Source organism: Labeo rohita, chromosome 16 (assembly GCF_022985175.1).
Source record: "Labeo rohita strain BAU-BD-2019 chromosome 16, IGBB_LRoh.1.0, whole genome shotgun sequence".
NCBI classification, from domain to species: domain Eukaryota; kingdom Metazoa; phylum Chordata; class Actinopteri; order Cypriniformes; family Cyprinidae; genus Labeo; species Labeo rohita.
Window position 1 is genome coordinate 11,519,164 of NC_066884.1, and position 16,068 is coordinate 11,535,231.

At 35.3% G+C, this 16,068-nt stretch overlaps 1 protein-coding gene across 1 annotated transcript in view; it reads right to left on the bottom strand.

Annotated features, from left to right (window-relative positions):
* kiaa0319 (KIAA0319 ortholog) overlaps window positions 1-15,324 on the bottom strand; it is a 57,307-nt gene extending 41,983 nt beyond the window's left edge. Inside the window, exons 1-2 of the mRNA XM_051130451.1 lie at window positions 15,158-15,324; window positions 1,854-1,904 (exon numbers count right to left, since the gene is read on the bottom strand). The gene's annotated coding sequence lies outside the window, so the exon portion shown is untranslated. The remainder of the gene's footprint in view (window positions 1-1,853; window positions 1,905-15,157) is intronic.
* Window positions 15,325-16,068: the final 744 nt, after the last annotated feature.

Sequence of the window (16,068 nt, forward strand, 5' to 3'; positions counted from 1 at the left end):
CTTTACAGCAATTCGCTTTCTAAGTAAAGAGCTGTGTGTCAAGACAGGGCAAAAAGGAAATGGAATAGATTTTCTCCAAGTTCAGCCTGCTGACACTTGTGCTTTAGGGAACAAAGCTTTCTGGCCTACAGATGAAATGGGGACCAAACGAAAAGCAAAAGTACTGCCAGGTTTGGAGTGACCAATATGCCCCCAGGAGCCGGCCTCTCATTATCACCAGCCTGTAGACGATAGTAGTGGGCACATTTGTATTCATATAGCATGACCACACATCAGGCCTTTGGGAATGACTTTTTACAGAGGTGATATTGTAAAACAAGCATGCTGACACATGGAAAAAGAAAGCAAAAGTAAAATAATTCATAGATGATGTAGGCATTTTATGCATACGGATTTGATTTAAATTGGATTGAGTTACACTAACAGACAAAAGTTTTTGAACAGTAAGATTTTGATGATCAGAAATAATTCCAATATGCTGATTTGCTGTTCAAGAAACATTATTATTATTATCATCATCAATATTTAAAACAGTGGAGTTTAGAAATTATTTCATTTACTTTATTTTATTTAGCAAGGATGCTTTAAATTGATCAAAAGTGATGATAATTATATATATATTTATATTTCAATAAATGCTGTTCCTCTGAACTTTCTGTTCATCAAAAAAATGGACTCAGCTGTCTCAACATAATAATAATAATAATAATAATAATAATAAATGTTTTTGAGCAGCATATCAGAATATTAGAATGATTTCTGAAGGATCATGTGACTAAAGTAATAATGCTAAAAATTCAGCTTTAACATCACAGGAATAAATTACATTTTAAAATATATTCAAAAAGAAAACCATTATTTTAAATAGTAAAAAATATTTCAAAATTTGACTGTTTTTGCTGTACTTTGGATCAAATAAATGCAGACTTGGTGAGCAGAAGAGACTTCTTTAAAAAAACATTAAAAAACTTTTGACTGGTAGTGTACATAATTTACTGAACTATAACATAATACTACGAAATAAATAATATGAATTTAAATTAAACAAAAATAAAAATGACTGTCAAACATCTTATGCACGCACTGAACTACATAATTTACAAAACTGCAAAATAATACAATGCAAATAAATGTAAACTATTGGTTTAATTAAGTTATATTTTTTTTAAAAGCTGGTTGTTATTTATTTACAACAAAAAAGGTCAAAAACAATATAATTTAAAATATTTAAAAATACATTTTATTATGTTTTTAAAAAGTAAACAAAATAAAATATAATACAATAGTGGTTCAAAATGTTTTTTATTTTATTTAATAATGTTTTAGATTGTTTATATATATATATATATATATATATATATATATAATTAAGGTTAACATTATACAAATACACACAATATGTTTATAATATATACAATAATATACTGTACACAAAATGATTAGTCTAAATTCTAAAATAATGACAAATATATGACTGATTAAAAATTCATACATCAGTGCCAATCTGAGCTGACAACCAGAGAAGAATTACATTATGTGTCATTTGTTAAATGTTGTGTGCATGTTTGCGAAAAAAACAAAAAAAAACAAAACTATTTTTCCTTCCACATGTTTTAACCAAAATGAATAATAACCAAGATATATAAAACTCTTAAACTCTCCAGCTTTTCAAAACAGCTTTACCCACTGACACTAAGAAACTGTCACTCCACTTCACATGCATGTATGAAGAAATACAACTAACGGTCTAGTATTTGCTGTTATTCACCAAGCACAAAGAGGTGCAAATGAAAGCTAAAGCTCAGCTGCCATAACTGATGTTTTGAAAGGAACATAATTAGACTGGTTTTTACCCTCCGTTGGCTCCCTCTTTGTGTTTTCGGTTTTCATTCGGCTCTTAGGACCTGCAAGTAATAAATTCAGAGATAGCAGCAGATAAACAACTGTTATAATCTCACAAGATTTACAGCGTACATTATTATGAAACCAATAACCTATAAAAAGCAGTTGGCATGAGCGGGCATGATGATAGCTTGGTGAAGGCCTTTTCCTCTCTGAAATGAACCACTCATGAAAACACAAGGTTGGGGAGCAGATGGCAAGATTTATTAGAGTCATAAAGTTCAAATAGTGACAGGTTTATGTGCTGTCCTGGTAATAGTTGCTTTCATTGGTTTAAGCCTTTATATCAGGGTTAAATTTAATATCTGTGAAGTTTCCATCAGCAATGAAACCAAACATTACTTTAAAGGTAATGGGTCAAAAGGTGAAAGAATATCATGTGAACTGGCTTCTATGACCACCAGCTGACAACTAAACACGCTGGTTACAATATCAACAAATAGATAAATATATATACATATTGTGAAAAATAAAGTAATAATGTAACAACTAATCTATGTAGGCTTAAAAGGAAAAGTATGCTATTTTTTGCTCTTAGCAGATGTGGCAGTACAGCGCAGATGCTTGTGGAAAGGCAGCGCCGCTTGGCCAAGCATCAGAGCATGCGTATGTGTGTATGTGTGTGTGTGATCATGCGTGAAATTATAACACCGGGGTGTAAACACCGCCGAGATGAGAATAACAATGCACTCCCTACAGCACAACTCACTGTATGACTGAGGGGAAATTAAACACCGTCATAGATGCAAAAAAAACTTTGACTGCCTTTCAAACCTGTTTATTGTTCTTAAAGGGGTGTCTGGACAAAGGTACTGAGATTTTTTTTTGAATTAATACAGAAAGTCAGATGATTTTGCTTATGCTCTTCAGATCTTTTAGGAGAACATGATCATCAGGTTTCACACAAACTTAGGGCATTGATGCAGCTTGAGTGCTGCTGGGCAAAGGAGGGAAAAAACAAAATAATAAAAGAATAAAAGAAAAAAACCCCAAAAAATAATATATATTTATATACATACATATAAAATTTAACACTTAAATTTTAAGTGTTAAATCAAAGACTTCAAAATCCTAAAATAATATTTTGGATTTTTATTAACTTTTCACTGAAAATGTTACTAAAACAATTCTGAAATATAAATTTTTCATTTCAACTTTTCACTCAAACTTGTATGCTGATAATATAATTTGCATTGAAAATGAAAACATATTAACAGCTAAAGATGAACAAACCAAAAAAATAAATACATTTTTGATTTCAGCTTTTCACTGTATTTATTATGCTGATAATATAATTTATGATGAAAACAATTATAGCAAAAACAAAAGATTACAAAATTAATTACTAATTTAGAAAAGTGCTCAATTTAATTTTCAGTAGTGGTGAAGTGGACATTGGGACCTATGGAAGCCTCTTAACACCACTGAATAAAATTTTTAAAAAAAGTAATACTGACTTTTTATCTCACAATTCAAAATTGTTTTTTTAGAATTCTAAGATATAAACTCGCAATCGTAAGTTATAAAGTCAGAATTGCGAGATATAAATTCACAAACCTGATTTTTTTTTTTCTCAGAACTGCGTGAAGTCAGAATTGCAAGACATATACTTGCCATTCTGAGATATAAACTCACAAAAGCGACTTTTTTTTTTCAAAACTGCACATTTATATCTTGCAATTCTGACTGTATAACAGACAGTAGCGACTTATTAAGCCAGAACTGAAAGATATAAAATCGTAATTTTCTAAATATTGCAAGTTCATATCACAATTCCGAGAAAAAAAGTCCAAACTGTGAGATACAAACTCACATTAGCAAGCAATAAGAGTCAGAATTGCGAGTTTTTAATCTTTCAATTCTGACTTTATTTCTTGTAATTGTGAGCTTATATCACGCGATTCTCAGAAGAAAGGTCCGAATTGTGGGTTTTTCTTTGTATCACGCAATTCTGAGAAAAAAAACTCAGAATTGAGAATTTATACGATGCAGTTCAGACTTTATAACTTGCAATTGCAAGTTCATATCTCACAATTCAGAATTTTTTTTCAGAATTGCATGATATAAACTCACAATTATGAGAAAAAGTTGAACTGTGAGAAAATTTGTGAGAAAAGGCAGAATTATGAGTTTATATCAAGTGATTTGGAGAAAAAAGTCAGAATTGTGAGTTTTTGTCTCACAATTCTGACTTTATTTCTTGCAATTGTTTTTTTAATCACGCAATTCTGAGAAAAAAATAAACCTCCGAATTAAGTGTTTATACCATACAATTCAGACTTTATAACTTGCAATTGTGAGTTTATATCTCACAATTCAGACTTTTTCTCAGAACTGCGTGAAAAACACAATCGCAAGAAAAAAATCAGAATTGTGAGTTTATATCACACGATTCAATAGGGACCGAACCAAACTGAAAAAAAAGGTGCTGAAATAATTGGTAATAAATTTCACAAATAATTACAAAGAATCTGAAAGTAACACACTGAATTCAACTTAAAATTGAAAGTAGAAAGAAACAGTATTTTCTTGTAAAACATACTATAATAATCTATTTACGACTTTAAAGAAATTTAGTAAAAAAGTTGCTGAGGGGATTAAAAACTTGTGACATTGTGGCTTAGCTTTAAATCTCATGTAAAAGTATGAGTTTGACAGTGTTAGCACCATTTGTTGTTAGTCAGCATATGAGCGGCTTAGACTACTGACTATAGCAGAGCACTGATTGCAAAGACCAGCAATGCATAAAAACTTCTCAAGCAGTGAATCACTGAGCCCATTTCACTGTGACTCACATGCTTTACTTTATTCTGATGGAGTTGGCCTGAATTATCATCCTCCAATCTAAATCATCTACAGAATATTCTAGCAGTGTGGGGGTTCAATTAATTCACCTATTTACCAAATGATATTCCCCAGTCATTCAGCAAATGCTGTCAGACACCTGCAAGTGTCCTCTTCACTTTCTGGTCTTGTCTGACCTCTGTCTCATTTTATTTTCGCTTGAAACCCAATCTCTGACCAAGGAAGCGTAACTGCGGTTAGTACTCGTTAAGCGTTTGGCATTTGAGAAACAAAAGCACTCTCGCAACCTGACTGTAGCGATGGATCAGCCTATAACAAGCCCTGTCGCTAATGGGCCCTAATGAATTCAAAGATATGCAAACCCACGTGGGCCTCTCATTCAGATAAGGTGAAACAGAATGAATCACGTTCCCAAAATACACAACCATTAACCTTTCTTCACTTGTCAGGGATGTGAGGACTGACACTTCTCGCTTTCTCTCGGGTCAAAAGCACAAAAAGGCAACATGTGCCTCAGCTGTCTGCAGGGACTTCCTTTCGAAAAAGCTTGTACCAAAACTACTTGCTTTTGTTTTTCATCTGAGGACCAAATATTCTCTGATTTCCCTAACACTTATGTCAGTTATTTGTACTGTGTAATATAAAATAATACTTTTTTACTGAAAGAAATGGTCCATATTCATTACCTATAGAGGGTTTGCACTTACGTCACGATTTGGTCCATTACCCGGATGCACGGCTATATTGGCGATACTCAGATGTAAACAACAGCATGGATTGCACAGTTAATGTACTACTGAATATGTTGTTCTGCTAATTTATGCTGTGTGGAAGCTGCTAAATCAAGAGAAGGATTTAGTAAGCAGGAAATGGTGCAATATTTTGACAAACGAAAGTTAATAGGTGGTAAAGATACGTACGAGCAGTATTAATTAAGATATTACTCTAATATTTCACCTACCTGACTGGAAATGACAAGAACAAACATGAATGTTGTCAAGATTCTTGCCCTGGAAATCCTGGTTCAGTTTGGCCAACCACAAACGCCTTTTGTTCCTCAGACTATAATACTCCAAATGTTTTTGCCGTTCCAACCAATTAGTACAGCCCAAAACGTGACAATAAGGGACCATTTTCAGCAGCAATAATCAGCAAAATTGGCGAGTTCAGTGGCATTGTTTACGTTGTGCTGCCAATATGGCCGTTTGATAATGCGTCGTGAAAACACTCTGTAGGGGAGATCACAATTTTACTCCAGTGAATACCCAGATAGCACACGTACATCTGCAAGATGTTTTTAAAGATCTGTTAAAGTCAGCGCAGACCACAGAACGTATAGGACCCATATGAATTCTACACAGAATGCCATATTTTATAGGAATATGGATGAGATTGTGGCTACTGGCTATCATACGCTGTCAAATGCAGCTTTTCAAGCTCAACGGCTCTGGCCCAAGCTGTGAAATAAACAAAACACTACTGGCTATTTAAAAAAGAAGGCAGGGCTGCTTAATACATCCCGCTCTGTCTTCCTGATTATAATGGCACATACTGTCTTTTTGCGTTGTGTTGCGTTGCGTCACGTAAACAACACCATGTCTGCATTTGTGATTGTACAAACGACAAACAACAAGCCCCTACACTGTTCAAAACTTATGTTTGAATAGTCAGTAGCAAATTCTTTAAATATGAAAGTCAGAAGCAGATTGCAAATTTTTCTGTTTAATTAAAAATTAATCTTTATTTAAGTTACAAAAGGTATTCAAGCAAGAGCAGTGATTTCCTAGTTGCTGTATGATTAAAATTAAGAAAGTGCTGTCACTTTAAGAGAATGCACTGATCCAGTGCACTGATACAGCAGGTTCAGTCAACTATGTCTGCTATAGGATACTTACCAAGATGGGCATTTTGACATGATTTAATAAATACTATACTATACACTATATAAATACTAAACACAATACTTCAGAGCAGAGTCGGCACCAGGGCACTTCCATCTGGGGTGCATTTAAATTTCTAGGAGGAGCACAAATCACGTTTTGGGTGGGAAGCGTGCAGCTGCTGATTCTCGCAAAAGCGTGAAATTGCTTTCTTATGTGCGCTGTTTTATCGGTTTCACTTTCGAAATCGATCACATTCAGTAAGGAAGGGAGAGGATGGAAAGGGGGGCGCAAATGCCCCCATTTGGCACTGGCCCTGCTTCAGAGAGAGTTTTATATTTATTTGCGTACAGAGGCGCAGTTTTCCACACTTCAAATGAGTACACACACAAATCTTCTCATTGTGCAAGCGAGCTCGCCTCCTATGGCTTTTAAATATTTAAACTGGCAATTCTTAAATGAGTTTAGTTTAATCACAGATATTAGCGTGTGCTGTTCAGGTCTCATCTGTGCATGCACGCCATCAGCTGAACCCTGTTTGTTTTACGTTTTGTTACTTATAACAAACCATAATACAGATGCGTTGTCAGATTTAAGTTGAACCGCGGTCATAGTGCGTGCCGAACCGTGTGTACAGAACTGCACGGTTCGATTTTTAACCGAGAACCGTTTCATCCCTATGGTGGAGTAACCCTTTAAGTACTGATTTCTAGTTGTGTACTCATTTGGAACACCAAAATACGTTCCACAACATTTTGCAACTTTACAGATCTTATATATGCACAAACAGCTTGTCCAAAGACAAAGAAAAACATGAAATCACATCATATGACCCCTTTTAAAGTGTCAAAAAATACCCTTCTCCTAAGACCTTAAATTCTCTGTGACAGCTAGCCTTCATCAGTTTGTGAAATTATGAAATACAGGCCATTATCTTTATGATGTATTTATATTATCTTTCCACCACCAGACCACTGACAGAAAAAGAGCCAGTTTATTATAATTTGTAACCTCTCACACACATCTGACCATCTGATGTATGATTCTAGTTGGACATCTTCCCAGTCATATCTCATAATGGTCATATCATGAGCACATCATTGCTGATATGTTGCCTCAGGCATTTTTTTCAAGTTAACAGCCGTATGGACGATGAGAAGGGAGAAAAACACATCCCTGCAGAGAACTGTAGCAGAGGGAGGTAAATTGTAGCGAGGAATCCCTGAAGAGAGATTATGGAAGTACATGTTTTCATGACACGGTGGCGACAGATAACAGGTAGAGAGAGATGGTGAGGGCTTGATCGTCTATTCTCTCATCTCTGAACTGTCATCCCACCAACGACATCCTCAGACAGAATGTCAGCACTCATAATGTAACCCTGTCATCTCCACAATGAGCATTCTTTCATCTTTAAGATGGAGGTGATGCTCACCTGTGGCGCAAACATGCCTAAGGCATGTCATAACCATCTGCTTTTAAGAGAATGATGGGAAAATGTGAGTGGACCATTAAAGCTGGTGGGCATTTTCTGATCTGATTACACAGAGATCTATTTCTCAGTTAAAAAGATCTCTGCAGTCGCACCTGGTCTTTAACGTGTGATTGCTGCACTCACTTTTCTTCTATTTCAAACCTCCTGTTGAGCTCAGAATGAGATGCATTGATTGGATAAAATGTGCGTGTAAAATGTGTAATACCCAATACCTGCCTAAAAGCAACATTTTGTATGAGCTCATAGAGTCAAAACCCTCTATTTTTGAAGTCGGATCTGTTATTTGGAGCCATTTGTGACGACCAGTGCACAAGTACACCACTTAAACGTACATTGTTTTATACATATTTCCAGAAAATTTCTATATGAGAGGCAGAGGATTCTCAGAACTAAGTATGTTAATGTCATCATAAGATTATATTATGATTATATTATATTCAATGTTTCCATCCCCTAGTAGATCATGGATAGTGGTTAGTCTCTTCTAGTACACCATTAACTTCACTTTCTTAGCAATACAGAAGACATTTTTGTTCATCGAATGCATGCAATTGACAAAAATGACATACTGATGTATACTCAAATGTAAAATATCCTTCTTCAATCATTGTCAATCTCCAACCATCAAAGTGGATGCCATTTGCCTTTTCTTGACCTTTCACCATGTTAATCCCCCATGACTCTCCATGGTGAGTAATCAGCATGCTTTAACTCACTCTAATTAACCTCCTGAAGTACTAGTCTAATACTTCGTAGGGTAGGTAACCGACTGCACTCCTTATGAACCAGCCTTTTGGTGGGCCTAATTACCCATGTGAAGTCCTCATGTCTTTATGTGAAGAAGGGAAATTATCTCATTCATAGTGTTCAAAGGCGACTCCTCCAGAAATGAACTTTGAGCAACAGTAATAACTCTCTTTTCTAGCATCACCCAAAACCCAGAGGAAATCAATGCATTTGTGGTTGGCCAAACTGAACCAAGATTTCCAGGGCAACAATTCACAAATAATTTACTCACCCCCTTGTCATCCAAGATGTTCATGTCTTCAGTCAAAGAAATTATGTTTTTTGAGGAAAGCATTTCAGGATTTTTCTCCATATAATGGACTTCATTGGTGCCCCGATTTTGAACTTCCAGAATGCAGTTTAAATGCAGCTTCAAAGAGCTTTAAACAATCCCAGCCGAGGAAGAAGGGTCTTATCTAGCGAAACGATCGGTACAACAATGTCCTCCTCTCAAACTGTAGGAGAAAATAAGGTGGAGTTTTTTGCCATACCACAGTACACAGACGATGAACTTGATTCGTAGTAGTGATGGGAAGTTCGGATTATTTTACCAACTTGGACCTTTGAGTCTCGTTCAGCAAAATGAACGAATCTTTTTGAGTCATTTCATTCATTTTAGCAAAATATAATTAAAACGTTACGTGTTACTTCCCTAACACATGTACTGCTTACACAAATGTTGATCACACTACAAACAAGAAAAAATTATTAGCTCACCTCACCGCTTATCTGACAAGTTTTCGGGTTTGAGTTGTTCGTTCATCACGTGACAGCCCCATAAGATGAACGAACAACTCGAAAAACCAGAAGACTCCAAATAGGTGAACTAATTCCAGTGCAGAACCTAATAGTATGTTGCGCATGTGCGACTGAACGAATCACTCTCCAAGATCACATTGAAGATTTGTTCATAATGAACGAATCATTCTAGAACGACCCATCACTAATTCGTGTTGTAGACACACATCCCAGAGCCTGTGCTACACAAGCTTTTGTGCTTAAAAAGTATACACATTTTTATTTTTTGAAAAAAAATGGCTGATCGTTTCGCTAAGTAAGACCCTTCTTCCTCAGCAAGGATCATTTAGAGCCCTCTGAAGCTGCATTTAAACTGCATTTTGGAAGTTCAAAATCGGGGCACCAATGATTTCCATTATATGGAGAAAAGTCCTGAAAAATCCTCAAAAACCATCATTTCTTCAGGACTGAAGAAAGAAAGACATGAACATCTTGGATGACAAGGGGGTGAGTAAATTTTTTTAAAAATTATTGTTCTGGAAGTGGACTTCTCCTTAAATACTGCTTGTACGTATCTTTACCACCTATTAACTTTAGTTTGTCAAAATATTGCGCCCATTCCTGCTTACTAGGGCCTTCTCTATGTGGCTTAGCAGCTTCCACACATTTTTTTCTGTGTTTTAGGCAGAACAATGTATTCAGCAGTACATTAAGTGTGCAATTTATGCTGTTGTTTACATCCGAGTATCACCGATATGGCCATGCATCCGGGTAACTGACCAAATTGTTGTAAGTGCCAAAGTCTCTATGGATCCTTTTTTTAAGACTGTGATGACGCATTTCAACGGTTATCATCATCATAAATCCTTGAAAGTTTTTCATATTTTGATTTTTCCATTTCATAGACAAGGCTTAAGACTAGTTCCAGACAAAAATGCAAGGCTGTTTTAAATGAAATAAACTTGCACTGACTGATCTTACAATATGTCAGTTTCATTGTTATGTATAAAGGTGCACACCAGTAGTGTTTTTATCTACAGCATGTTTATAAAAGCTACTTAAATGTCCTAATTGAACTATGGCCTAAACCTGTCTTAACCTAAGCCCCGTCTGTGAAACCGGGCCTATACTTAGTATTATATCACTTTTTCATTAAGTTACAAAAAAACTAGTTAACGCTAATGCGAGGGTGTCTATGGGAGGGATGGTAAATTTGACATTGTTCTCTCTTCTGACTGCCGATATCAGTCTCTCTCAGTTTTTTCCTTTGATTGAATATCATGAAAACACTATCGTGAAGTTTTTTTGAGCAAATGGGAATGCAAAAAATATATTTGTGGTAGTATCCCATTCACTGCTCTCGGATTTTACCCAACCATGACGACTTCCACTATTAGAAACCTGGATATGTGAGAAAGGTCCAATGATTGTTGATTGGATTTTAAGTGTGGGAATTAGGGTTGCCAGGTTTCCACAACAAAACCCAAGTGCTACTCAAAATCAGCCCAAAACAAGCCCAACCTTTTCGGGGGAGGTAAAATACATGTTTTCGGCGGGTTTCCCCTGGTAAAATTCACAATCATTACTGGGGTTGCTTCAACCCGCAAACATGAAAAACAACCCGTAGCAACAGTGTTAAAGAAAAATAAAAAAATAGTTATGATATTCTGATTAAACATTATGTGGTCAAAACATTTTTTTTTAAATATGAATCATACACCGATTACCTGTACTCAAAAATAGGATTTCTTTTATTTCATGCTGACTTTAACCTGTACAGTAAACTGTAAAGTTTCAGTTGACCCTTTGCAAAAACCTGCCCTCCTTAGTTACTGTTGCTATGTCCAAACAGTGCAGTGAAAGTGAAAACTACAGTCGCAGAACAAAGAGGAAACTGACAACACGCCAACAGACAAGACAGAGCAGGTTACTTCTGGTATGAAACAAGGTCTCAGCTTTAAAATGTTGCAATTTTTTAAGAAATTCAAAGAATAAATACCGTTACCTACTCTACTGTCTGATTTGTTTGTTGGACAAAATGGCGGATTCAGTGTTATGATTGGTCAGATGGCCTGTCAATCAAGCTGTTTAGGAAGGGTCACTTCTGATTAATATTTTTGGAGGTATTCTGACATCTATTTTCCTAAAAATAACATTTCTGAAACATATTTATTTCTTAATAAAAATGTACAAATTTATAGGGCTGTCTCATTGTCAGTGCATTAAAATGTTCTTTCCCTAAAAATCCCCATAGAAACATAAATACCACGCTTTCACTTACCAGAATTGGAAATGATCACATTTCATGATGTTAAGGTACTTTTTGACAGATTTGACGACTTTGTACTACAAACATACTACACTAGTATGTATGTAGATGGTATGTACCATTTTGATGCACTCTACAGCGACGTCACACTGACGTTTAGCGACCTGGTAATCACCTCGCATCTAATTGAGCATAGGGAATCACATACTACATCTATAACTATGAAATGTATGGGCTAATATTTATAGTCTAGTACTTACAGTAAATATAATTTGGTAGACAGCAGCCATAATTGCATTAAAACATATTTATGGAGAATGAGATGAGGTGAATATCTGAATTCATTTGCAACTGAATTTATTCAGAGATTAATAAAAAGCAGTGCTTCTCATGGTGACTTGTCAAAAAGTAATTTCCCTGTTTCCTCAGCCGATTTACCAGAAGAAAATTCCATTCAAGGAACATTAAGCATTTTGGGGGGAAAATGTAATACCTGTTCTGTGACATTACACAAGACATTTCCTGAGTCACAGAAAATAGGTGTCTAGCGTTGGAGTGCTATAAATTTGTATCCATGATTAAAGTTTGGAGTTGCTGTTCCCAAGCATTTCTGTGTGTGCACGCTTGTGTTTGTGTGTATGTGCATAACCATTAAAGGCGGAAATGAAATGACAAATTCACAGTCTGATTTCTTCTCCTCTCATATAAATTTTCACTATGCCAAACTGCTCTCTTAGCATCAAAGATTTCAGTCCTGGCTTTAAATATGACACTAACATATACCAGTAGATTGCAATATTTGAGACAGGCACAGGCTATTTTTTAATCTAATTTTAATCCTAAGGATCTTAATCAGATTAGACGCCACATTGAGTTTTATGCGGATGAAAACAAAGCTGTTTTTACAACGGCATGTGCTGTATAAAGGTCTAAAATCACAAACGTACAACTTTCAAAACTCCTTTGTGGAGTTCTGATCTACTAAAACTTATTTTTTAAAATACTTTTTTGTCATTGGAACAATCTGTGTTGCTAAACAAGAGTACAATGCATTGAAAACACTGTATTTTTTATCCCTCAGCCTCATTTTTATGAAAACCGCACCAGTTCACATTTGTAAATGAGTAAATAATATCAGAATCATGTATAGCCTTACAACGGCTGTGTTGTAGATCATTATTAATACATGATTAGTCCTGAGCTCTCAGCTGAGAAATTGCTGATGTGATGCACAGAATTATGGATCTGGATATGTGCTTCCCTGTTTGCATCAGCAGTTGGTTTTATTGAAATGTAATTGAGTCTGATTTGTCGAGTTCACTGGGACAGAAACTTCTTGGGACTATGATGATTAATCTATTGACAACAAATGAAATCTGACTTTGTTTTTTTTAAATTCTGAGCTCTTGGCTTAGATATGCAATATCTGATTTTGCATGCTCACACACAGTGACCTTGATTTCAGGATGCGCTTTATTGGCAGAAGATCCAAGTACAATGAGTGAAAAGCAGAAAAATTATTGATTGCCCCTAGAGAAACAAGTCAATATTTTTACAGTTAAATAAGCACTGCTTTCTGAGAGGAGAGATGGAGGAAGTATTCCACAATGACCGTATACTGATTCAAAAGTAAGATAGTATTGACACTTAGTAAACTGATGTCATTATTAGTCTAGTCATCTTAAGATACAAATTGCTTTTCTGAGGAAAAACCAGCAAGGACAGTCTAGAGGTTTCGGACTTGACATCCGCTAGGGCTGCTCAGCAGATATTGGCTTGATGAATCATTAACCTTTGCCCTCAACAAAGACAAGGTCAGATGATTAATTATAGGTTGATCCAAGTCCATTGTGCTGATGTCAGTCAGCAAACTCCATGCAATTAGACCAGTTCAGATGCATTATGGAGTTGCTATAGGTGAGATAATGAATGAAGCCTTTTTAAAGCCATTTGGTTCTGAAAGGATGACGGTGTGATGCATATTATGTCACCTGATCAATGTAGCATCTTAAAGATGTCCAAGATGTTCATGTCTTTTTTTCTTTGGCCGTAAAGAAATTACGTTTATTTGAGGGAAACATTTCAGGATTTTTCATATAATGGACTGGTTAGGTGCCCTGATTTTGAACTTCCAAACGATCCCAAATGCTGGTGTAAAAGATCCCAGCCGAGGAAGAAGGGTCTTATCTAGCGAAACGATCGGTTATTTTCATTAAAATAGATAAGATGCTAGATAAGATGCTTCTTCCTCGGATTGGATCGTTTACAACTGCATTCGGGATCGTTTAAAGCCGCATTTAAACTGCATTTTGGACGTTCAAAATCGGGGCACCATTGAAGTCTATTATATGGAGAAAAATTCTGAAATGTTTCCCTCAAAAAACAATTTCTTTATGACTGAAGAAAAAAAGACACGAACATCTTGGATGACAAAGGGTGAGTACATTATCTGTCAATTTTTTTGTTCTGGAAATGGACTTCTCCTTTAATAATCATTATTACAATATGAAGCACAATAATCTACAATGATGATTTTTGTCATAATATTGCAGCCCTAGGAGCTCCTGTTTTTTACATGCATAATATAGATACAATTTAAAATAATCTATTGTTATTGACAACAGGTTAAAATATTGATTAAAGTAATTGGGTAAATGCAAGTATTTTATATTAAAGATAACATACTATGGTGATAATAATAATAATGTGATTCTAAAAGTTGCGCTCACCAATGTACAAAATTCTTCTCGAAATCAGTTCCAGGGGGCAGTTATTGTGCCTTAATGGAAAGTTCATTTCTGACCCTGTTTCATATATCAGTCAAACAGCACTAGAGTTCAGTTATACACATTGTAGCACAATATTATGTGATGATCAAAGATGGATTTAAGTTTACTTGCAGAGTGTATGATTTATGATGTAATTTGTTATTAAAGAGCATGCATTATTATTAAAAATCTTATAAATACTGTGGTTCACAGCAGGATGGAGAAAAGTTAGTGTTGGGTGAAATTGTGTTTTGAAATTCATATTTATTCAAGTGTTATTTTGTTTGTATATGTGCATGTGGCTTTTAGATGATCCGTAGCGTTATGCAAATTTATATTGTTGCATTCTCTTCGGCACTGTCAAGTTACTTAATATAGAGCCTTTTTTACTTGCAGCGTCAACTAACCACTTATGTGGTGATGAGTGAACATATGCCCTGTTTGGTATCAACACCAAATCATCCTCTAAAAACACACATGCACACGTGCAACACATGCACTGCCGTTCATTTACCTTGACTTCACGCTCACACTCCACTCACTCCCGTTGGGTCGGCAGAAGCTTGTTTGCTAACTGAAGGGACCCCACTGCGCAGCCACCACATGTTGGTGAGACAGCTGGCAGACTGTATGTCTGGACAAACAGTCACGGTCAGTCTCACCCATCCTCCCCGCAGGGCCTCGTCAAATAAAAACTGATCAAAACACAACAGCAGCCGAATCAGAGTCAGATCGTGTTGGCTTGACAGATCTAACCATATCAGTCAGACAGTAGTCTGTCATGCTCATCAAGGCATTCGTGAATATATTGAAATATTATTAAAACATGTTTCCTATTGTATGGAAGCTGTATGGAATTTCTTTTGCAGCATAACATATAAAAAAGGTAATTGGGACCTGACTTTTTTCCTCACAATTGTGAGTTTACAGTATCTCACAATTGTGACATTTTTTTCTCTGAACTCTGAGTTTACATCTAACAGTTGTTTTTTTCCACCATGAATGTACTGCAAAAATTATAACCGCTTTTTTAAGTTATGAACTCCAAAAATTAAATCCGTTTTTAAACTTTTTATGACAGCAATTATACGATTATATTTCAAAAAAACGAAAGAGTAGAAATATAATTATGCAATTGTAATTTTATTATAAAAACTTAACTGATGGTAATTTAAGCGTTTGTATACAAATCAGTTAATTTGAACCTTAAATAATATAGTAGCAACTGACTCTCATGTATAAATTCAAAATTCAAAATAACTGTATAATAGTATTGTAATATATTTTAAATTGTAATCTATTCCTGTGTTGGCAATTATTTCAGTCTTCAGTGTCACATAACTATTCAGAATCATTTTATTATTCTGATTTGGTGCTAAAGAAACATTTCTTATTTTTATGATCAAAGTTGAAAACAGTACTGCT